Source organism: Mauremys mutica, chromosome 1 (assembly GCF_020497125.1).
Source record: "Mauremys mutica isolate MM-2020 ecotype Southern chromosome 1, ASM2049712v1, whole genome shotgun sequence".
Taxonomy (NCBI): Eukaryota; Metazoa; Chordata; order Testudines; family Geoemydidae; genus Mauremys; species Mauremys mutica.
Genome location: NC_059072.1, coordinates 9,372,369 through 9,397,582, shown reverse-complemented (window position 1 = coordinate 9,397,582; position 25,214 = coordinate 9,372,369). Strand labels below are relative to the sequence as shown.

At 47.8% G+C, this 25,214-nt stretch overlaps 1 protein-coding gene across 3 annotated transcripts in view; it reads right to left on the bottom strand.

Moving 5' to 3' along the window:
• PLXNA4 (plexin A4) overlaps positions 1-22,837 on the bottom strand; it is a 684,054-nt gene extending 661,217 nt beyond the window's left edge. Inside the window, exons 1-3 of one of the 3 annotated variants that reach the window (XM_045028652.1) lie at positions 22,763-22,837; positions 14,599-14,942; positions 9,633-9,743 (exon numbers count right to left, since the gene is read on the bottom strand). The gene's annotated coding sequence lies outside the window, so the exon portion shown is untranslated. Of the gene's footprint in view, positions 1-5,127; positions 5,482-9,632; positions 9,744-14,598; positions 14,943-22,762 lie in introns of those variants that run through there. The other 2 variants (XM_045028703.1, XM_045028642.1) reach the window with 2 other exon arrangements.
• Positions 22,838-25,214: the final 2,377 nt, after the last annotated feature.

The window sequence follows — 25,214 nt, the reverse complement described above, 5'->3', positions numbered from 1 at the left end:
CTGTGCATGTTGTAGCCCTTTATATCTATGAAGCCCCACTGAAGCCCCTCTCAAATGAATAGAGAGATAATGTTAATGGAATTATGCATTGTGTCTGATCGGGGACTGCCACTGAAAGATAAATGCCAAGGCAAAGCTGAGGCATTTAATCAAAAATAAACCACCTCACCATTTTTCTTCTTCCAAAGAAGCAAACCACGGTCCTGTCACTGCATATTATTTTGTTGGCATTATCTCTTATTTCCAAATAATTCAATATAACGGGGAGGGGGGAGGTGGAAATGTGAAATCAAATTAATTAGAGTGACCCAACAAACTTGTGTTTGCACTGGAAGATTTAACATGGCAGCAAATCTAGTAGGAGACAAATTGCCTTCGAATTAATTTAAGGGAGATAATTTGGGGCATATCAAATTTATTTAGGATCAATTTTAATAAGCGAAAATAAAGTCAAGCAGTGGGTGATACAATCGGCCAATCAAAAGCCAACTCTAGTAGCAGTTTCTACAGTAGACTGACAGTTACTTAGGAAGCCGTTATGTGGAAAGCTTCATTTTTGTATGGCTGAGACAATTAAAAGGACACTCTCATTTCAACCAGCTGAACCTGTTAGTTATGAATAAATTCTGATGAATTTGGCCCTTCTCCCCGTTTGCAAGTAGCCAGAGCCCTCAGCACATTTTGAGGCTCTGAGGTAAAATTCACTTTGGTGTGGATAGCCAGCGGAAGGCCCCGTGCAGCACTTTAGCTATCAAAATGGCACACAGCCATGTTATATGGTCCAATACATTGGGCACCGGACTGGGTTCTGCCATGAACTCACTGGGACACCTTGGACAAGTCACTTCCCCTTTGTGCTAATGTAATATAGCCCCATCTGTGCGCTAGGTAGACTACAGAGAGGAATGGAAACAGGGACCTTGCCCCCCCCGCAAAGAGATTACAATCTAAATACATTGGGTTTTAACACAATTTTGTACATGTTTATCTTTATAAGCCTTGGGAGTTGACAGTATATATTGGGCCAGATCCTCAGCTGCTGTGATACAGCCTCGCTCTACTGGAGATAGATTTACACCCACTTGATCTGGCCCATTGTATTTATTGAGCCAATAGCTGGTGGTGGAAGACAGTCACTGCCATTCCCCAAGGACATTCACTCGTGACCTGAATGCATTTACATTCCCAGACCAGGGACCGTTTTAAAACTGGAGTTTCACTGCTTAGTATCCAAAAATATCACACCCAGCTGGCGCAAGCTCCCCTGCTGCAGAGATTTTCCAGAGCATACCAAACTCTGCTGCTGCAGCCACTCCCTGCTCCCCTTTAATCCCCTCAGCAGACGTTCAATTCGTAAAGAGACAAGGCGCAGGTAAGTGTAATCCTGGTATTCCCATAGGAGGGCTACACATACAGTGACCATACTCCATGTGGGACAAGAAGGAATTAGACCCTATTTCAATGGCGGGAGGGGAAGGAGAGAAGAGGAGATGGAAGGATATTGTCTCCAGGGGATAAGTGGAAGTCACTAGTTTTTAGTGGTCCAAGCAAGACAAGACTTTTAGAGTCTTTAGGTTTTGGCTTTAAACTCCACACCAAACGGCTCCTCATCATAAGTGAGGGCTCCCCTTGACGTACATTGAAATGTCAAAGTAAAATGCCAAAGTAAAAATTCACCCAAGCAGCACTAACACATCATTATTGTAATGATTGATTAATAATAATAATAAATCAGAGAGCCATTACGATAGGCACTATGCACTATAAACAATGATCGCATCTCTTATCTGCTGGCATGTTTTCCCTGCAGGGGCGGGGGGATGGGGGGTGGTATTAACCCATGAGTGGTAGGGCCAGTTTGGGAAGTCAGGGTTTCAAGCAACCACGTCTTTCACTGGTCCAATCTACCAAATACGAGGATGTATGAGAAAGATTTCCTCAGATTATCTGGCACTGTAAGAGATATTGCATCCAAAAGCAATGAGGAAAATCTGTGCCTGACCCTGGGAGAAAGGAGAGACATGGCACCACGCTACAGAGCAACATGCCACCAGATCAGGAACAGACAGGGGTCAGCCTCCCATCCAAGCACAGCATGGAACCCTATTCTGAGTGGGTGATATTCCCACCCTGAGCGACACCTGTAGGGTCTGCTTCTCCCTCACCATCAGAAGAGACCAGGGTGCATCATGGAACCCATGGTCCGACCAGGAGCCTGGCCTATGCAGGAGAATGGGAGTATGAGGCACCCAAACCATTGCTCCCATGAAGCAAATGCGAATAGAAATATTTTGGGTTCCAATATTTCCCCCCAAACTCAACATTTTCCAGCCAGCTCTCATGGCTTACTCCCCTGCCCATACAGGAATGAGCTATACCAGTATAGTCACCTTTATACTGGTATAACTGCATCCACTCTTGGTGGTTGGTACCACTCGGAACAGTTTGTGTGAAGACAGACCTCACCCTTTAGCTTGTACTGCCAACGAACTGAAATGAGAGCAGTCCCAACACCACTTACTCACCCCAACCTGTGTGTTACGGTAGTTACTAATAAATACTAGGCATTCCAGTACTTCCAGGAATGGCCTGGGCCCATCTCCACCGGCATGACTCTGCACACACAGTGCATACAAAGTCACACTGCAGGGAGGACACCATTTTGAAGAACAGACTGCCCTGCCCCCTGCACTAGCGCAGTGTGAACTTCAAAATGGCCCCATCCTCCATGCCATGCGGGATACCAGACAAAACCAGTAAACCACATCTGGTTTATATCACTCTGGACAGGGAACAAGTCAGACAAAAGCAGGACTGTCCAACTTAAAACCAAATGAAGGGCCTGCCTACGGCGTGTCATCACTGCTCATCCTGTTGGAGAACAGAAGAACTGTTCACAGTCCCTCTTAGGAAGCATGGTTGTTACTGCCCAGGGTTTGTTGTCCCCTGTCAACGAGGATGCAACTGGAAATGATACATGCCGGGCCATCAAAGATTATGAAGATTTAAAGGCCTCCCAGTGATTTATGCCTCTGTAATTAAGGGCTTTTAAATTTTAATTTAAAAGTTATGGGAGTTGTCTTTCCTTCTGAAAAATGCATTTATGGTTGGCTGCTTGGGTGAACGGAATAGCATTAAGCCCCACTGTATCTGCTAGCCCTGAGATCACAGCACTTCCTCAAGCATAGGCAGTGGGGTGGGATAGAAGAGGAGAAATAAATGCCAACTTTTGACTGCAGCTTTAAGATCCTGCAATAATAAATCAGCCTATTCCGAGCCATCTAGGTGAAATTAGCTCTCTGTGTCCTAGCTACTTTCTTGAGAAACTCTCCAAGACTCTTCAAGGGGTACTGCCAAAAGAGGACAACAAATTGTGTCCCAAATCTTTTTGTACTCTGAGAGAAAGTTATTCCGACAGCAGAAAGTCTCGGGTAGAGTGCAGAACAGAGTGGTGTGGAATCATTGCTGCAGAACCCGTAGATCTGGTTACTGGGGAATTCCCCCGACACGTGAGCCTTCCCCAGGTGGTACCGACAGATTCCCAGGCCAGAAGGAACCATTGTGATCTAATCTGACCACCTGTAGAGTGCAGGCTAGACAACTTACCCAAAATAATGCCTAGGCAGCCTACAGCACATCTTTCAGAAAAAGATCCACTCTTGATTTTAAAGTTGTCGATTATAGAGAATCCACCATGACTCTTGGGTAATAGTGCCAATGGTCAGTCACTCTCACTATTAAAATGTGTGCCTTATGTCCAGTCTGAATCTGTCTAGCTTCCACTTCCAGCCATTGGATTGTATACATGTCTCTACTAGACTGAAAGGCTCATTTTTTAAATGTGTCCTCCCCAGATACATACAGACTGTAATCACATCACCCCTTAATTGTTGTGGCTCTTCTCTGAACCTTCTCCAATTTATTGGCATCCTTCCTGAGTTGCAGGTACCAGAACGGGACATGGTTCCTCTCTACTCCTACATGAGATTCTTCTGTTTATGCATCCCAGGATCGCATTAGCTCTTTTGGCCAGAGCGTCACACTGGGAGCTCATCTTCAGCTGATTATCCACCATGAACCCCAAGTCTTTTTCAGAGTCACTGCTGCCCAGAATAGAGTCCCCCATCCTGTAAGTATGGCCGACGTTCTTTGCTCCTCAATGTACACTTATGAGTTTGTACATTTATATACTCTAAGCCACCTTCTTCCCAGCTGCAGCAATGTGTTGGAGGCACAGCTGCTCTCTGGCTATCTTTGACTGCTGAGAAGGTCCCTTTGGGGGCCTATGGCAGCTGAGAGCAAGGCCTCAGCGCCACAACAAAGCTGTGCTGGTTTAGTTCGCTCAGCTCTTTTGCGTATCCACCTTTGTTTCAGTTTAGCAGTGCCTATCAAGTGAGGTCAAGTTGATGGCTTACTAAAGTAAGTTCAATCAGTAATGGCACTCACATCAACATGCAAGATTCCACACATGTGATTGCACCAAATTAACTCATCCAATACCACTTTCTCCTGTAGACTAGACCAGAGTTACAGCAGCCTGGAGATCACTGGCTAGGCAGGCTCCCAAGCCAGCTCCGAAATCCCAGGAGCTATGAAACTGATCAAGTCACCTCGCTCTCCCTACTTCAGTTCCTACACAGAGTCCAGAGCAGAACCCAAACAAATCAGATCCATGGTCTGGTGACTATTAAAGCATTCTGGGATGGAGTCTCAGATAGCACAGTTTAAACATATTTAGAACCCACTTGGCAATGAATAGAAACTGGACAGGATTTAGGCTGGCTGAGTGACCTTGGGCATGTCACTTCATCGTTATGTTCCTCATTCCCCCCCCCCCCGCCCCATCTGTAAAATGGGGATAGTGGGACCAATCTCCTTTGCAAAGCACTTTGAGATCTATGGATGAAAAACACTAGCGTTAATTATTATTGAGGCTGCTAGACAGACAGACCCTGTGGTTTTCTCTAGCTCCCAGACTAACTAGACAGCCCGTGCTGCATTGCGTCACCATTCAAGGTGTCTAAAAAAACCTGAGCTGGATTCCAGAGTCACAGAAAGGACTGCTGATTGCAGTACCACTTAGATGCAAAACCGAGAACTTTGGAGGCTGTAAAGGAGTCTACTCACCATTAGGAATTACCACTCTCTGACTGGGCTAGCAGCCCCTGCCGATAGTCACTCTGACACTGTGATGATTTCTCCATCAGGTAACTCAGACCTCCAGGCAGCTCACAATCTTCAGTCCACCCCTTCCCGGGTCCCCCTGGGCCACTTCCTACCTCAAGGCTCTTGCTTTCCTTCTGGGGCTCCCAGTTTTTTCCCCTGTTTTGTCACAGTCTCTCCCAGGCCTCCTTGCCTGGCAAACGTTCCTCAATATTTCTGTTTGGTTAGGATCCCTCCCTGCTCTGAGCTTCCATCCAGCTCTTTCCCTAGCTGCACCATATCACCCCATAAGCCTGGCTCTTTATGGGGAACTGCCAGATTCCCTTCAGGCGGAGCTCATTCTGTAATCAGGTTGGCTTAACCCCAGGTTGGCCTTATTGGAAATCCTGGGGCAAGCCACCCTGTTACAAGGTTCTTCTTCTATTTTGGCTTGGGCAAAAAGCCAGGTTTCAGGCTGCTGCCTGCTTCCGTATTTTAGTGCCCTGGTCACGGTTTTAAAATTAGATTTCCCTCATAAAGTAATGGAGCAAACTCAGACCCTCTTTGATTTCTATTTACAAACCCCAAAGGGACCTGTTTTCCAGTTCAAGTTCGGAGGCAGCTGAAATCTCATGAGAACAGCAAATCTCATGGTATTTCCAGGAGGGAGGAGGTCACAGGGGAAACAGCTTGAAAAGAGCTTGATGTCTTATGAAACCTCAAACTCCTCTGTGGTGTGGGAGGAGATAGATGATTAAAACCATAAGGAGAGAGCAATTAAGAAGCATAGGGCAAGAGAGAAAGGGGACGTTCAGGGTGAGGTTAGAGAGGAGATGGAAGGGATGGGGCAGAGAGATCCAGGGAGGCTGTTCCAGACAACAGCAGCGGAGGAGAAGGCCCAAGCGTTGACAGGATGAAGGGACAAAGAGGGGGCTTGAGTCAAGATGAGCAGACAGGTAGGTGTGAAGAGTGAAAGTGAGTTGCAAGGTAGGATGGAGTAAATACAACTCACCGGCTCAGCAGGTGTTGTGTGTCCCCCTCTAGTGGCTGAACTAACTAAAATAAGGTAGGAGCCTACTCTTACTACCAGCTTTTAGTGCCTAAGGTCTCAGGTTCGAAACCTGCTGATGAGCTGCAGTGGGGAAGAGATGTGATTGTATAAATCCACTGAGCACTCGAACACTCCCCAAATCTCCTGACTTCAGTCCAGCAGAATACCTCAAGCGACAGGGAGTGATTCTGATCCCAACCCGGTGTTACACTAGCCTCATTCCATTGGCTTCAATGGAGTTACTCTCGCTCTAGTGGCAGTAAGACCAGCGTTATACCCACTGTACCTACGTACTGTAGGCTCTGATATTTAGAAACCAGGATGATGTGGCTGGCTGAACACAGTACATAGGCTGCTAGGCCCCAGCCCTGCCATGAATTTTGCACAGATCAGAGCACTGGCCGGTATCTGATTACGGTTATGAGGTCCAAAGACAGGGCATTAGGCTAGGAGTCAGGACAACCCAGTTTCTGGTCTCAACTCTGCCACTGACCTGCTGTGTGACCCTGGGCAAGTCCCTCCATCTCTCTGTTGCCCCTCCCACTCATTGTCTGTCTTGTCTACTTAGCCCGATAGCTCTTTGTGTCAGGGGCTGTCTCTCCCTGTGCACATAGACTGCCTCATGCTATGGGACCCTAATCTTGATTGTGACCCCTAGAGCTACTGTAATACAAATAATCATTTCCATCCCATCTATTTTTGATGTGCTACCGATCTATATTAAACAGTTGGTGATTAGTACATTTATGTCGCGTTAAATCTAGATGTTTGCTTTTCGTGATGTGTGTATATATACATGGCTTTTAACTTTATGTACGGTAGAGTGTTTTAATTATAAAATCAATATATTTTTTAAGACTTTCAAACTTATGAATGCTGCGCTGTGCAACGTTCATGGCTGGGTGTAGCGAGCGTTCTCTGACTCTTCGTTTGTGCAGTACATAAACCGCATCTATAACAACAGATCAGCAGACTTTTTTGTCACCCAAGAAGCTATTCATTCCTTATTATGTTGGCTGAGTCTCTCTTCCCCATTGAGGCCTCATTCCTGCCAGCTGATCCACATGGGTTGACCCCTGCACCTCTGAAGCCCCATAGGAAGAGACAGTCCCTGCCCCGAAGAGCTTGTAATCCAAACAGTTTAAATAGAAATGTCATCCAGCAATGACTAGTGACAATGATCAGCGGCGTGGAGAGACATCCATATGAGGTGAGCCTGAGGAAAAGAGCTGACTATTGAAAGGCTATAAGAAGTATTATCTAGTGGGTAGAGCACTGGACTGGAAATCCAGAGACCCAGGTTCAATTCCTAGCTCTAACAGAGACCTCCATGCTCCATCTGTAATATGGAGAGAATACTTCCTGGGGAAGGATAAAATCCATAAAGGACTATGACATGCACAGATACTGTGGTAATGAGGGTTGTGTAAGTAGCTGGAGTCATAGGATGAATAATTACAGTCAGCTTTCATATAGCTACATCAGTAGCTATCAAAGCACTTCACAGCCTGTATTATATTTATCCTCACAACACCCCGTGTAAGGTAGGGAAAAGCTAATATCTCCATTGTACAGATGGGAAACTGAAGCACAGAGAAACCAAGTGACTTGCCCAAGGTCACACGGGAAGTCTTTGGCAGAGCATGCGATACAGAGGCTCCTTTGAAAAGGGTCCAGTTCTTTGCAAACAACTTTGGTCTCGCACCTGACAAACTCACTACACCAAACACATGTCTTGCAGGATATTTATCTCTAAAAAGTGGGTAGAGCACTGGACTAGCACGTGAGGTATCTCCAGAAAGCTCGTAACTTCTAAAGAGTCATAATCCTTGCAAGCTGTGTATCTGGGCAATATTTAAGGAATATTAGAACTATACTGACAGTATGCTTTATGGACTTGGAGTAAAAGTTAGGGCTTGTCTACACTTGAAAGTCTACTGCGGCACAGCTGCTGCTGCAGCAACCCTTCAGTGTAGACACTCACTACAGCGACAGGAGGGATTTTCCCATCAGTGTAGTTAATCCACCTACCCGAGAGGCAGTAGCCTTTCACTGAGTAGCCTTTCACTGAGGGGACACCTTGGGGAGCAGGGATGCTCCAATGAAAAAATGGATCCTGGTTTCTGTGAAACCAGCCAGCTCTGCAACAGACTGAATTGGAGGTGGGGGACCTACTTTATCAGATAGGAAAGGTGACTATGGATAAATGTGGACTCAGGTTCATGTTCTATGATTTTGTTTTGCGGTGTAACCATTTGTTTCCACTACTCTCTCTCGGTTCTAGTTAACTCTCCATTCTTTCTTAAATAAACCTACTTTTGTTTGATTGTAATTGCTCACAGGTGCGGTGCAGTTTCAAGGAGCGGTGGTTTAAGGTAAAACTAGTAAACCAAGTCACACTGCTGCTTTGGGGCAGAGCAAATGGGATTTTTGTGGATAGCCAGCGTCAGGAGCTGGATATCACAGGGGAGCGATTCAAAGGGACTCAGGTGCTCCTATTGTTAACCTGCAAGGCGAAGACAGAGCTGGTATAGGAGAGTATTTGATGGGCTAACAGGCTCAGAATTAGGAAGCTGACACCCAGTTAAGCACATGCAAATCTCTCTCAGGCTGGAGACCAACAATCCTGGTTGCCATGAGAACGGTCATAGACCAGGGAACTGAACCTGAGTCTCCCAAGTCCTAGCCTAGTGCCCTAACCACTGGGTAGACAGGTCTGCCTCACAGGTCTGCCTTGAAGACCTGACAGTGGTATGAGCCATCAAAAAGTTAGGCCCCCTACCCTAGAGTAAAGCTGTTTCTCCAAACCTTTGAGCTCAGTTTTCTCCAGGTATAAATCCATTGGGCCAGAGCTCTGCAGTTGGCATGTCCATTGTAGTCAGTGGAGCGATGATGATTTACACTAGCTGAGGTGCTGTCCCACATTGACCTCCATAGAGTTAGAGCTGCATAAAGGAGAGGAGAATCGGTCCCCTCAGGCCTACAGAGTCGGGAGACACATATCAAGAGAACAGCCCCTCTCACCGTACTTTGGAATTTCTGCTGCTAGCCAGGCATTGGCAAAGACGGAGGACGTGATTTAAACAAACCTGGAACTTCCCAAAAGGTCTGGTTTGAATTCTGGAGCAAGGGAGGGGCTGTGGTGAATTAGGTATTTGCCCATGGCCATACTGGATCAAACCACTGGGCCCACCATGGATGCGCCCATTTGCCCTATAAATACACATAATCTTACAGAGCTTTTGGCCTTGGTGGGAAGGTGCCAGGAATAAGAAGGGGAAAACATAACAGGAGTTAAGAGCACTTGTCAGTTAGAGGAGATGAAGATACAACAGTTACCAAATGGCTGCTTTAAAGCTGCAGCTGCCTTGCACAATTTAAAGTGCCAGCCCCCTGAAAAGCATGCTAGGAAAAAGTTCCTACAAGGCAGCAACTTTACCTTAAGAAGAATGAGTGGGGATTAGGCAGTTTTCAAGACAGGTGTTGTGTGTTTTGTCGTTACGTTGTCGTGTCAGTTATATCCTGTGGCAGAGAGTTCCACGGGTTAATTCTGTAAAACAAAGAGGCAGGATAACTCACACTGAGGTATTTAGTAGTTTAACTGATTGGTAAAAGCTTATCTAAGGAGTCAAAGGGTATTGCTGAATTACCACTTCCAATGAAAGTTAACTCCTTGGCCGTAAGTATTTTTATTAGGATTTATTGAGCAGCATTAGGGGCCTCAGTGAAAAGTAAGACATGGTCCTTATCCCAAGGATCTTATGTTCTAAATGAGAAAGACAATGTCAATGTGGTTCATACACATAATGAACTGGGTGACCAAATGATAATCTGTTCTCAAGGCACTGTGTATTTGTCAGAACAAACTCCATAGGGAGTTCAGAAAGGGACTGGCATGAGAGGGGTTAAATCCTCATTTTCCCATTTGTGAGGGGTTTTTCCTTCACAGTACTTTGTTCAAATTAAGGGCGTGGGCAGCATTGTCTAATAGTTAAAGCAAGGGATGGGGAGTCAGGAGACCTGGCTGCTCCTTTAGACTCTGCCAATGACGCTGTTTGTGACTTGGCAAATCACTTCTTATTATTTAATGTTGGTAGCAGCAGCTAGAGGCCCAAACCAAGATTAGATCCCCATTGTGTGAAGTGTTGCAAATACATACAATATAAGAGACACTCCCTAGCTTACAAGACAGTGAGTGGGGAAACAAAAGTATCATTATCATCCCTGTTTTACAGATGGGCTGCTTAGGTATGGTAACCTCAAATGGGGAGATTCAGTTTCCCATTCAAGGTCACACAGGGAGTTTATGCCAGAGCCAGGAATTGAACCTATGTCTTGTGAGTTCCAGTCCAGTGCCTTAATCACCATATCAACCTTCCTCCTTATTTAGGTCCTGTACCTATTTAAATCAATGGCACAATTCACATTAACTTCAGTGGGACTGGGAATGGGCCCTTTAGCCTCAGTGTGCCTCAGTTTCTGCAACTGCGAAATGGGCATGATTCTACCTCCCCACCTTCACATAGTCCATGGAGATCCTCCCATTGTGAGCAAAGAGGCACATCAGTACAAAGTGGGATTACTATCACCGCTGCTGCCTGCCACTGCAGAGGGACCCACAGTTACTCCAGGCAATTAAAGCCAATGAATCGATTCATTTCAGCCAGTCTGCTGAAAGGAAGATAGAAGCCTCCTATGGAGGCAGGAGCTGTGACCACTCATGTAAACACAAGTTAATCAACAACTCGCATTAAATAAGTATAGTCAGGTGATGACCCCAATTTCTTTTATTCCCGGGTATATTTCTTCAGCAGCAGCTCACATCAGCATTTACAGCTTATTTCTTTGCCACTTATATCTAATTAGGATCCACATTCAGAACAAGTACAGGCAGTGGTAATTACACCGGCCGGCCGCACAGGAAGTGAGGAGCTCATTCATACTGCCTGGTGTGGCTTTTGAGGGTACCTCTGCACTGCAATCAAAGACCCACAGCCAGGGGTGCTGGAACAATTTGTATAGTGGGAGAGGGCTTTAGAGCCATTGAAACAAACTGTAAACCCTGTGTATGATGGAAACCACTTCCATCAGACACCGCAGCACCCCTAGTTCCGGCACCTATGCCCACAGCACAGCTGTGGCTGGCCCAGGTCAGCTGACTCAGGCTCGGACTGCAGGGCTAAAAATTGCAGCGTCGATGTTCAGGCTCAGGCTGGGCTCTGAAACCCCATGAGGGGCACGGACCTCAGAGCCGGCGCTCCAGCCCGAGCCTGAACATTTACATTGCAATGTGCGGCCCTGCCTCCTGCACCCCAGGAGCCCAAGTCCATTGAGCCGGGCTCTGAGACTCAATGCTGCGGGGTTTCTATTGCAGTGGAGACGTAACCATAGGTGCTGCTGGAGTTCAGGATGGAGCAGCTATGGCTCTTCCCGCGGACAAATTGTTTGTGGGACTTATACCGATGCTTTTTGAGTCAGGGGTGCGCCCCTTCATTCCCAAGAGTGGACCCTGACAGCCCAATGCATCCCGTAGAGTCCTGGCATAGCTAGAGTGGCAGCATTAGTATTACATGTATTACACACAAGCCCCAACCATGATCAAAGCCCTGTTGTGCTAGGTCCTGCACATACACATTGTAAGAGACAGGCCCTGCCCCGAAGAACTTCCACTCTAAATAGACGAGAGACAAAAGGTAGGAGAAAGCTATTCTGGGGTCCTTCTATGCCCCCTCCCCCCATCACTGCAGTATCTGAACACCTCACAATCTATAATATATTTATCCTCACATAACAGGTGGGGAACTGAGGAACAGATAATCTAAGGCTCTGTCTACACTAGAAAGTTGTACTGCTTTACCGGTTCCTTTCTAGAGATAGCAGCACAATGGTCCCTAGGGTGGGCTCAGTTATAGCAGTATAAAGGTGTGTTACACCGGTATAGTTTATTTCCACATGGGCAGAGGAATAAGTTATCCTGCTATAAGTTACCCTTGTAACGTTCATGCTAGAGATTGCGCTAGTACAACTATTTCACAATAAACAAAATAGTTATACCAGTACAAAACGTGTGGCTAGACCAGACCAAATCTGTGCGCATAAGGTCACACAGGAAGGCTACGGGAGAGCTGCAAAATGAACCCTGAGCTTCTGGAATGCAGTCCAGGGGTTTACCCACAATGCCTCCTCTTATCTGAAATCAACATGTAGCCCTCACAGCATCCAACACTGCCTGGAAGTTGTCCTTCTGGTGTAATGAAGAGCACATTATAATGCTACGCCACAGGACTGGACAGGGAGCAGAGAAGAGTACACAATCCGATTGAAATTATAAGGAGAATTTAGAAATGCAGACTGTAATTGATTTTCAAAAAGCAGAATATGGACACAGGCACTGAAAGAACCCTAATCCATTGTGTAAAGTGCAATTGGACCTTTAAGGGCCAAGTATAGTGAGAAATTTAATATCACAAGTCACTATGAAACCCCCCAGTGGATTATGATTTCATTAGAACATTCAAACTTGTCAGCTGCACAAGCATGCCAGGGATTGTGCAATTCGAAAGAGCCAAACACTGGCTCCGGGAATGAGTTTTTTTCTTCTCTGAGTTGAGCTAATTTTTATAGTTGCAATTACTTCTAATCTAGTTGCTACCTTAATACAATTTAATACATCTGGGTAAAATAGCCTCCTTTTATAGATAATGCTTGTATGGCCACAATAGCACCAAATAGACTGCAGAGCACCACAGGGAATTCATTCCATCCTGGGAAGACCTGAGCCAACAAGCTCCACTCGCTCAGTTTATAAGGTCACTGGAATCCCTTGGTGGGAATTACTTCCTTGTAAATTACTGCAGCTCGGCTATTATTGTGTGTCAAATCTCAGCTCTTACAGGTGGTAACCTTATCAGGTGAAGAGGCTGCCTGCAGATATTGTTCCCCTAGTCACAAGGAGGCTTGATTTGTTTATAGGGAGAAGACAAGCAGTGTAGGCTAGTGAACCGAGCACAGGCCTGGCAGCCAGGAACTTAGCTAGTATGTTGATTGGCGCCAATAGACACTAGCTAGAGCAGGGGTGGCCAACCTGTGGCTCCGGAGCCACATGCGGCTCTTCGGAAGTTAATATGAGGCTTCTTGTATAGGCACCGACTCCAGAACTGGGGCTACAGGCGTCAACTTTCCAGTGTGCCGGGGGGTGCTCAGTGCTCAATCCCCGGCTCTGCCACAGGCCCTGCCCCCACTCCGCCCCTTCCTGCCCCCTCCCCTGAGCCTGCAGTGCCCTGGCATCTCCCCCTCCCCCCCAGCCTCCTGCACCCCACGAAACAGCTGATCGGAAGGTGCAGGGAGGGAGGAGGAGGTGCTGATCGGCAGGGCAGCCAGGGGGCAGGAGGCGCTGGGAGCAGGGGTGGGGGGGAGCTATTGGGGAGGCTGCTGACATTACTGTGGCTCTTTAGCAATGCACATGGGTAAATTCTGGCTCCTTCTTAGGCTCAGGTTGGCCACCCCTGAGCTAGAGCTTCTGATTTATACTACAGGCTTGCTGTGTGGTCTTGGGTAAGACATTTCTATTACTGCTTGGGTAAGACATTGCTATGGCTAAGCCATGTGTAGCCATGGAATACCTAGATACTTACGAGGGGGGGTGTATCTAAGAAGCCATGTGGTCCAGAGGCTCGAGCACTAGGCTAAACATCAAAGACTTCTGAGTTCTAATCCTGCTTCTGGACTTGCTGTGTGAGTGATCCTGATCTACATTAGAAAATTAGGTCTGTTTAATTGCCTCTCTCAGGGGTGGGACAACTCCATACCCCCAGGCAGTATCATTAAACTGACTCCTGGGCAATCCCTACAGCCTGGAGAAGGAGCCCTTGGTAAGGGTGCTGCTTGCTTTGAAATCATAGGGATGGAACCCCCACAGTAACAGGACACAACTATTGATTTTAATCTTTTTTCCTTGTGCTTGAAGAGGCAGTGAGACAACCAGTGGAGGTAGTGTTGCTATCTGCTTCTCATCCCCCTCTAAAGTTAGGCAGAAGGTGCCCTGCGGAGCGCTCTGTTTATACGTATGGGGAGGTCCTGTGAATCCTCCGTAGATATCTTGATGAAACTTTCCTGCAGGTAGTCTGCAATCCTCTGCTGGAGATTTCTGCCTTACTTCTTCTGCCACGGTAGGACATTTTCCCACACCACACAGCCACTACTTCAGCAGGAAGCACAGAAGCCCAGAGGCTAGCAGCATGTTGTCCCGGGCAGCACCCTGATGCCTGCAGGAGCTGTTCCCTTTCAGCCTCCGTTACCTTCAGGAGTGAGATATCAGCTAAAATCACCGCCATCTGTGGAAAATGATGTCAGTATTCCACATATACTTATACCTATGAGCTCTCCTGCCCCAGGGCCATACTTACCATGGCTGCTGTGACTGCCGCCGTGCTGTATGAATCCCAAGAAGTGAGAATGTAGTGCTGACAACTTGCGCGGATCAAGGGGAGTAAGTTCAGTATCCTAAGTTTCAATTTATCTCATGAAGATGCTGACAGTGGTACTTCGGTGTATTGTATCTTCAGCAGCTGCAAATATGGCCTTGAGGGTCTCTCCATCCACAATGGTGGTGCATCTGATCCACATAAGGAGAAGAAGGAAGAGGGCTCTGGATGACATGTTCCAAGAGATCCTGCAAGCCTCTGATGCTTCACACAACAAGCACAGGGTTTGGAGTATCACCCTTGCAGGCAGCATGGACAGGGATGGCCTGGAGAGGAGAAGGGTGCAGGAAAAGGATAGGGATGTGCAACGGAGATCCTTGAACTTCTCAGGTAGCAAACAGACATGCTGCAGACTCTGATGGACCTGCAGGTTCAACAATCCCATGCTCACCTCCCTCTGCAGCCCAGAAAGAACTGCATCCCAGGACCTCCCTATGCCCCCCCCCAACATCTTGCATGGCATCAGGGGCGACTGCCCAACCCCTACCACTCCATCCCTGGGGACATTAAAGACATTCACAGTTTTTAAGGTCAGGCTTGACAAAGCCCTGGCTGGGATGATTTAGTTGGGTTTGGTCCTGCTTTGAGCAGGGGGTTGGACTAGATGACCTCCTGAGGTCCCTTCCAACCCTGATATTCTATGATTCTATGGCTGTCGCACATACACTGACCTGTGAAAGACACAGTGGGTGTATATGTATCTGGAATGGAAATCACTGTTCTTTCCCCTTCATAAGTGCTTTTCCCTCAATTTATTAAGTTATAAATGTTTTTCTATTTGCATCATTATAGAGCAGGGGTTGGCAACCTCTGGCACGCGGCTCTCCAGGATAAGCACCCTGGCGGGCCGGGCCAGTTTGTTTACCTGCCGCATCGGCAGGTTTGGCCGACCGTGGCTCCCACTGGCCACGGTTTGCCGTCCCAGGCCAATGGGGGCTGCGGGAAGCAGGGCGGGCGAGGGATGTGCTGGCCGCAGCTTCCCGCCAGCCCCATTGGCCTGGGACAGTGAACCGCGGCCAGTGGGAGCCACGGTCAGCCGAACCTGCCGACGTGGCAGGTAAACAAACTGGCCTGGCCCACCAGGGTGCTTACCCTGGAGAGCCGCGTGCCAGAGGTTGCCAACCCCTGTTATAGAGCAAAGCTCTGTTTTTGGAAACATAATTAACCTTTATGAGTTCACAATATATGCTGGGTGGTGCTGACATCATTCATAGACAGTATTAACAGGTGCATTGGCAATGTTGTATTACTACACACACAGCATTTACCAAAGAGTTTATACAGGGCTACAGAAGACCAAGGACAGGTAAAGCAAACTACAGCAACACATACTACTTTGGCTCACTACTAAACTGGTCTTTCAAATCCTCCTTGAGCCTGCTGCTCAAAGTCAGTAGACAGCCAATCCGCCTCCGCCTTCTCCCCCAACAGAAACTTTTCCTGCTTTGCTTCACAGATATTATGCAGGACACAGCAGGCAGCAATAACCATTGGAATTTTTTTTTCACTGAGGTCTAATCTCATGAGTAGACAGTGCCAGCAATCCTTCAAACCACCAAAGGCACATTCAACTGTCATTCTGCACCTGCTTAGCCTGTAGTTGAAGCGCTCCTTGGTGCTATCAAGGGGGCCAGCACATGGCTTCATGAGCCATGAGAGCAAGGAGTAATCCACTGGTTGGGAAAGAATGTCCGGGCTTGCAGCTTTCTGAACAGTCCTGTGTTCTTAAAGATGTGCACGTCATGCACCTTCCCTGACCAACCCACACTGATGTTGGTAAAGCATCCCTGATGATCAACCAGTGCTTGCATTACCACAGAAATGTAGCCCATTCTGTTGATGTATTCTGTGGCAAGGAGATCTGGTGCCAGGTGGGGATATGTGTGCCACCTATCACCCCACCACAGTTTGGGAACCCCATTGCTGCAAAACCATCCACTATGTCCTGCACATAGCCCAGAGTCACAGTCCTTTGAAGCAAGAGGCAATTAATGGCCCTGCACACTTGCAACCCAGCAGTCTGCACGGTGGATTTCCCAATTCCAAACTGTTGCAAGTTTCCACAGTGCGATCACCACTTGCTTCTCCACTGAGAGTGCAGATTTCACTTTGGGGTCACTGTGCTGGAGGGCTGGCATCTGCTCTGCATACAGCTCCAAGAATGTGGCCTGGCACATCTGAAAGTTCTGCAGCCACTGCTCTTCGTCCCAACCTGCATGAAAATGCGATCCCACGAGCCAGTGCTTGTTTCTCAGGCCCAGAACTGGCATGCCACTAACAACCTTGAATTGTTTCTTTCTACGTCCCACAGCAATCTAGGCTCTAAAGGAATCCTCATGTTCCCCACGGCTCCTCTTGTGTCTCTACAAATACTGCAGGATCGGGTGTCTGAGGCTCACAATTATTACAACAGCACAGAGCTGTGCAAAATCCATGCTGCTGTCACAGATGGCAGACAGAGAGGAGGGACACACGGGTTTGTGTGGGTGATTTTGAAAAGAGGTGCGAAACATTATGGGAGGCAGATGGAATTCTGGGATGGAGAACATTGCATTATGGGACGTTGAACCCATGCTCCCAGTCACCTCTGCATGACTCTTTTTGGTCCCGTGAGGAATCGCAAAACCTTCCCAAAATACCTTGCACTCAGGGCCGGATTTTCACCTTAACCTAGTCAGAACATCTTCAGCACCTCCCCCGCCCCCACCTCCAGCTGAAAAGGAAAGAAATATAAACACAGCCTCCCCAGGAAGGCACCAGACCCTCCGCCATGCATGGCTCTCCCAGCCGGGAGGGGACTGTGCCTGTCCCCATGGCCAGCGGTCCCCGGGTGTCTTTCATCCCTCCTGCAGCTCGGCATGGCAGCCATGCTCTGGCTCTGCCCAGGTAAGTGAATGAGGCACCGGCCATGCCCCTTCCTGGCACAGGGCAGAGGCAGTGGGTGGCCGAGATTGGGAAGGATCTGGGACACTCCCAGTAGCCGCCCTGCCCAGCCGCAGCTCATAGCATCCCCAGGCAGGCTGACTCAGACACTCAACCTACTCCAGCCCCACATGCCGAGTGGCCACCAACCCACGCCAGGAGCCTGGCTGCCCATGGGGGAGGTGTATGTATTAACTTTTTAACTTTTAATCCATTTCTAACCTTTACGTGCAGCTAGAACGCCAGCGCTCCTAGGCACGTGCCTACTGTGCCTAATTAGAAATCCAGCCCTGTCTGCACTACATGGTGGCAAGTTGCACAGTAGGATAATTACCCACGATACACTGCTCTCTGCATTGCTACAAACACTCCTGGTGAGGACGCGCAGCACTGACGCAAGGCTCGTAGCGTGGACACACACAAATGATATAATAACTGCAGCAGCTAAACGCCAACATAACTTAAATCGACATAATTCTGTAGCATAGACATGGCCTTAGTCTCTCCAGCTATAAAGTAGGGATGATAAGGCTTATGATTGCTACCTCCCAGGACTGTTGTTAGGGTTAAAGAATGGCTGTAAAGCACTGGTATTTCAACCTCATCATGTCTCAGTTTTCCCCATCTGTAAAATGGGTTTACTACCTCACAGGGGTGATAAGCAATATAACACTATATCCAAGGATAGGATTTACACAGTAGTAATGGATAGAATTTAAAGCAAAAAGAGTAAAACAAGGACAAAAAGTCAGCACTGTAAGTGGCAGGAGTGATGGGGGGTGAGGAAAGTCTGTGCTAAAGATGGTATTGCCGTGAGTTTGGGAAGAGCTGTATTACTTGAGATTGCTAGAGGTGTTTAATTCAGGGTCTCCGGAGAAGGAGCAATAAAATCATTATTGCATCCCTCGTATTCTGGTTGTGCAGAGCATGGGGGCTAGGCACCCCTTAGCTATTCAGAGATTTGCAACAAATAGTTTTCTTCATCGGAAAATGCCAGCTCATCAGAACTGTTTGCAAAAAAAAAAGGTCATTTTTGACAAATTTCCTGTTTTGGAATATATAAGCTTAGTAAGTTGAAACTCCTCACTGTGACATTTTTTAAACTAAAAAGTTCCATTTATTGGTTCAAAATGACATTTCATTTAGAAGTGTAAGTTATTTTTTAGTAAAAAAAAAAAAAGTTGAAAAATGACTAAAAGGTCAAAAGCGTAATGATATATTCCAAATGACTCAACCTGATTCTTTTCCCGATTTGGGGTCACGTTGTTTAGATTTTGACATTTTGTCCTGATTCAGGGCCGGAACATTTTTCAGGAGCTCAAAAACTCTCCCAGGATGGGAAAGCCATTTCCCATTGTCATGGTCTCAGTGTTATCTTTTGAGGGGCCCCAGCTTCTCCTGGCTAACCCCCCTTAGCTCGCCTTCAGTCAGGTCAATTCCTGGACCGTCTCCCCTAATTAAGACCAGCAGCCCTTCAATTTTATGGCTTGCAATCTGCTTAAGTCCCTTGGTTCCTTTCTTGGAGGCAGCCTAGTACAGGGCTGTCACCCCTTTCCTGTCCCAGACCTTTCTGCCTTCTTTTCCTTCGCTGTACTCTCCTTTCTAGCAAGCTTTGTTTCCTCTGTTGGCTACAGCTGTGGGTGCCTGTCTCCATGATTGGCAGCTCTGGCGGCTGTGTGGGGATGTGATCGAGCTGCTTGCTTGCAAACAGGCGAGGTTCTTCGCCCCTCTCTGTCTAGGCTCAGAATGGGGTTCGTAGACCCCGTTACACCCACCCCGCCCTAGAATTGCAGGTGCCTTGCACCTCTTAGGAAAATATCACTGTCATCATTAGCCAATAAATGATCCAGGACAGGGGGGTTGCCCTATCTCTCTGCTGCCTATAAGGCACCCTGAATACCCTCAGCACTATATAATTAATAGCAATTGTCTGGGCTTCCTGGGACTGCAGGTTCACTCCCCATGGTTGTCACAGAGTCCCCAGGTGATGCTCTGGAACTGCTCCCCACCAAGCCAGTCAGGACTCTGGGGAGCCTCCTCTCCCTTGGAGCAGACTGTCTGCAGGGCAAGAAGCTCACACGGCTTCACCTTCCTGGGTCTCTCCTTGGAGCAGTCAGCATCCTCTGCCCCTCCGTGCGCTTCCCACAGCGAGTCCACCCAGGTGGGGTCCTGGGGAAGCCAGAGGGTCGCAGTCAGACGTGACTCTTAGCCAGCCGGTAAAACAGAGGTTTATTAGATGACAGGAAAATGGTCTAAAACAGAGTTTGTAGGTACAGAGAACCGGACTCCTCAGCTGGGTCCATTCTGGGGCCCAGCGAGCCAGACGCCCATGTCTGCCTTCACTTCCCATCCCCAGCCAGCTCCAAATTGAAACCCCCTCCAGCCCCTCCTTCTCTGCTGAGTTCCTTTCCCGGGCCAGGAAGTCACCTGACCTCTTTGTTCTTCCACACCTTTAGCATCCCCTTGCAGGGGGGAAGGGCCTGGCCATTAGTTGCCAGGAGACAGAGTGTCGGCCAGAAACTGAGGCACCCTCACAGTATTCAGAGGAAACGTTAAGAACAGCCCCACTTCGTCACAATGGTAGAGTCAATTTATCCTCTGGCGACAGAGACATTAAATACAATGCACTTCACAGCCTGGGGGGTTGGGGACGAGATGCTCAAATGTCGAGGTCCTATCTGCTCTGCGGGGTTGTTAAAGATCCAACAGGATGTTTTCACAAGAGAAGGGATTCCACCCCAGTGTCTTTGGCCAAAAATGTCCCCTTCTCTCTAGTGGTGTGTGTTGGCTGGTTGTTCCCCACCACCCCAGAGCTATCTGCATGGCAGCTATGCTGGATAAATCTAGTTTAGGATGCTTTTTGGGGTAAAAGGAACTGGATCAAGGTACAAATATTATTCCTTTAGTATTTTGTCTCCCCTTTTTACTTCCCTCCTCCACTCCTGTCTCATTCCCTTCGGCAGAAGGGTCCCCTAGAAAAGGACTAGTTGAGAACAGAACAGCAAGTTCAGGAGACACTACTGGGTCACAGCAGCTCCAGGAGACCGTCAAGTAGCTTTGCATTTGAGGGAGAGATCAGTGGACGGGAAGCCAGCTATGTCTTCTATGTAATAACCACGCTAAGGGGGATTGGGATCTTATCAGCACACGGCCTAGGGCTCGTAACTCAACTCTGCCACTCGCCTGCGATGCAATCTCCCCCTTATCTCCTGCTGAGGAATTCCATATCTCCAGCGCAGTTAGGATGTCTTCCCCCTGGAGAGATACTACTTGCAGATTTGCCAAATGAACAGATCCGTGTGATAAGGCTTCTGCCCCACAGAGACCTGCCGAACACTGATAATTACAATGGCTTATCTCTGCAGAAGAAAGGTGCTCCACCCTGACCTCTTTGCAGCACTTCTTCCCTTCTCATCAGCATACAGGACTAGATGTGCCACCGCTGCAGACATGCTCCTAACGCCGCACAGCTTAAAGTCCAAGAAGGTTTTAGCTCCGGTGCCCTTTTCCAACTGCTAGCTGAGCAGCTATCACTTTGAAATCCTGCCTTTCAGTCTTACCTAAAATTTCCCCCTTGCAGTTTCAGCTGAATACAAAACCATCCTTCACTCCTGCATGCTCTTAAAAAGCTGCCGTGTTCCACCCCAGAGCTGGCTGCATTTTGGTAGTGGGTGAAGCATTCCCTCTTGTATACTGTCTATATTGCATTTTGAGATCCCTGGGGATTAAAGTTGCTGTATAAATATAAGATTTGTATTAGAACGGAAATCCACAGTCATTGCAAACAACCGGCATGCTTTGAATTCTCCCTCCATCTCTTAAGACTCCTAATCCCCTTTATAAGCGATATGAAAATGCATCTGTTCTTATCCAAGGAGAAGAAAAATGCTGACAGGGGCCATTCAGCAGAGATTCTCTGTGGTTATTCATTGTCCCTGAAGTACAGTGGCCCTGACCTTTAGAATAGATACATGGGGATAAAGCAGCCGAGCTAAATCAGATAGGATGCTCTGGTTCATACGGGGGCACAGAAAAGAAGGATGGTTTTGTGATTAAAGCATTGGACTGTGATGCAAAAAACTCTTGGCTGAATTCCTGCCTCTGCTACAGCATTTCTGCATGCCCATCGGCAAGTCACTTTATCTGGATGTCAACTCCCCATTTGTTATATGGGGATAAAAATATTCCTTTGTCTAAACTGTTCTGGACAGGGACTATGTGCGCAGAACCCAGCTCCCAGCCCTGATCTTAGTTGGGGTCGCTAGGGATGACTGTAACACAAATCATCCTCATAATATATTAGTGGGGAAAACAGGAAAGTGCCAGCAAAAGTAAAAATATGCATCTCAGCAGACTAAGTAGATGATGCACATCCTTTAAGATGGACATGCCTCTTCCCCACATTTATAGCCACACTTCTGCCTGTTTTAGGCTCGAGTGCCTGCTTCATGTACTTGAGAGAGCGTTTTTGTGGCGTTCAGGTCTCTTTTTCCCTGGAAGAACCTCTCAGCTCGCCTTGGGCCTTTGGGCGACTAATCCATTTGCTATGATGTCTAAGGTTCAATCCCCCTGCTTTCTTCTTCCACGGGCATGTTTTGCTTGGTTAGCTTCCTCTTGTTATTAAGGCTGCCCTGTCCTGACCCTTCCACTATCAGTACCTGACTCCATAACAAACTGTGTGCAGTGTTGTTGTAGCCACGTAGGTCCCAGGGTATTAGAGAGACAAGGTGCGTGAGGTCATATCTTTTACTGGACCAACTTCTGTTGGTGAGAGAGTCAAGCTGTCGAGCTACACAGAGCTCTTCTTCAGGTCTGGGAAGTGTACTCAGTGTCACAGCTAAATACAAGGTAGAGTCCTAGAGCCAGGCTCCAGCCCAAGCCCAAATGTTTACACTGCAATTAAACACCAATTAAAGCACCTATGTAATGCAGTAAATTTTGTATCCGCAGCCAATCCGCAAACACAATCTGTGCATATAAAGTAGATATTTTCAGGTTTGCAGGGCTCTAAAAATTGGTGGAGGGGTAGTAGGACAGGTTCTTTCTGGATAGCCTCGGTCAAGCCACTTCACTCCTCTTTGTCTCAGTTTCCACCTTGGTATAATCGGCTGCCATCATAATCCAAACACCTGCCCTGGAAGAGTCTCGCGATCAGTATTCTTACCTTAATACCCTTCACTGAACAGCTGCTTAGATTAAACCATAGTCTCCATTGACCAGTGAGCTCCACAGCGTAGCCTCTGCTGAAATGAACTTTGTTTTCCATACACTGGTCAGTAAATATTTTCCATTTGGGATGTTTCCAGGTCTGGTGATTGGCTCTCGCACAAGAGTTCAGCGAACAAAGGGCAGTTCCCAGAATGTTGTAGCAGCTCAGATCCAGATCAGAACTTAGTGGATTGGGCCTATCATATTTTAGCCACCATTAAATGGGCTGAGATGGCTGCTCAAGGTCCAGCACAGTGTCACTTGCAGGCACTGTGTACACATCACCTCTCTCCCAGTCCCTGTTCGAAAATAAGAAACATCAGCTGTAGCAACCTGCATGGAGTCTGGCGGGAAGAGCACATGCCTCAGGAGGGAAGAGTTTGGAGGAGACAGCAGGAAATCAGGCTGTTTGCACATGCCAGGAATGCTAGCTGCAATTGCAGAGTCCCTGTAAATAGTTCTCTTAATAAAGGTCCAGTTTAGCTTTAAAAACATGGAGTCCTCGTGTGTTATTACCCAGCATGCATTCATAAAAGAGAAATGGCTGGGAATAGACATGAATCACCCACAGTGACTCGGATAAAGAGAAAGAAGATTATGCACCATGATTTCCTATTTCCTCCTACTGCCCTTCCATTTAGCTATAGTCTATCTGTACAAGCATCAGAGATGACGTAAGCGACAGCTTCCCTCCTGTGAAATCAAGGTCACCCCCAAGCCCCACAAACAGCACCCTCTCAACAGCTGCACCATGGCATAGTCTAATAATGGTGCCTGGCTGAGAACCTTGACTCCCCAGGGGAAATTTTTTGATTTTGCCAAACTTTTTAGACTTTCTGTCTGGAAATTTTTGGTTTGTTAAAATGAGCTAAAACATTTTATTTAGAGTCAGTTCAACATTAAACTGCATTGGCCTACGCTGTGGTGGTGCCTCATGGGAATTGTAGTTCAGGTGTTTCAGTGTCCCATTCTCGCCCATGGGCTGGACTTCTTGGCTAGACTGCCTCTTCCATGATGCACGGTGGTCTCCCCTTTGACTAAGCCACATGGTGCATCATGGGAGCCTTATGACAGTAGTGCCTCACTGTCAAATGCAGGTGCTGTGGTGGGGTGAGGGCCAAAGCCGGGTCTCTCAGATAGCCAGACGACTTACAGCTTTGAAGACAAGGAGCCGGGCTCTGCTCTGACTGGGATTTGCCGACACTACACGAATACAAATAATAATAATGCTGTTATTCCACTGTGACATGTGCCCTTTTGTGTCTGGTTATTGCTTACAGCCCGGGGAAGCGGCGTGTGTGGCGATGCGCCCATCTCCGGCATCTGATAGCGTACGAGCCACTTGAGCGTCTCTCTCCTGGTTACCATGATACTGTGATTGTTACCTGTTGTCTCCCTCTGTCTCCCCAGTGCCTGTCGGTAGATTGGATAAGGGAGCTGATGGATGGATAGATTAGACCCTGCATACGTTCTTTGGGTTTATAAAGCAATATTTTCTGTCTGATTTGGCACATCTGATTCATTGTTAGCGCTGATAAGCACAGAGCATAGAATAATAGGGCGCTATTGTAGCAGAGACACTACTGCCGTTCACACACCTGCAGTGAGCCTCCATTCACAACATTTAAAAAAAAAGCAAGCTGACAAATGTAATCAATTTACAGCGAACCAGCTGCAAGGTGAAACGGGAATAACCATGTGCTTTGCCACTCAAGGTTCAGCAGAGGTCCACGCAGCAATTGCAATGTGGCGAGGTTGTTGTCAGCCTTTCAGGGGAGTTACCTCCTCGCTGTACGAAGGCTGAGGCCCAGATAATCCAATTTCACGTCCAGCCTTTAGAGTGTTATTGGATCTTCCGGGAATTGATGAATGCTGGCGCTCCGGAAGGGGGGACAGAGTGAAATAGCCAGCGGCGGAGGTTTCTTGTCTTTTGTTACAGGGCAGGGGAAGTGGTTAGCAGTGGTTGCAACTAAAACTCTCCTCCTTGAAGGTACCACCCTGCATCTGTGACCATTGTGTGTTTTAAACAGAGCTATTGAATTCAATCAGGAGTGCTCCAGGAAACTGAGTAGTGCTACAGCAGGGGTGGGCAAACTTTTTGGGCCGAGGGCCCCATCCGGGTGGGGAAATTGTATGCAGGGCCGAGGCAGGGGGTTGGGATGTGGAAGGGAGTCCGGGGTGTGGGAAGGAGTGTGGTGTGCAGGAAGGGGCTCAATTGGGGCAGAGGAGGGGGTGCGGGGTGTATGAGGGGGCTCAGGGAAGGGGGTTGGGGTGCAGGAGGGGTGCAAGGTGCAGGCAGGGGGCTTAAGGCAGGGCGTTGGGGGGCGAGGTGCAGGAGGGGTTTGGGCTCCGGCCCAGCACCGCTTACATAAAGCGGCGCCGGGGTAACAGGGGCGCGCACCGGGGCC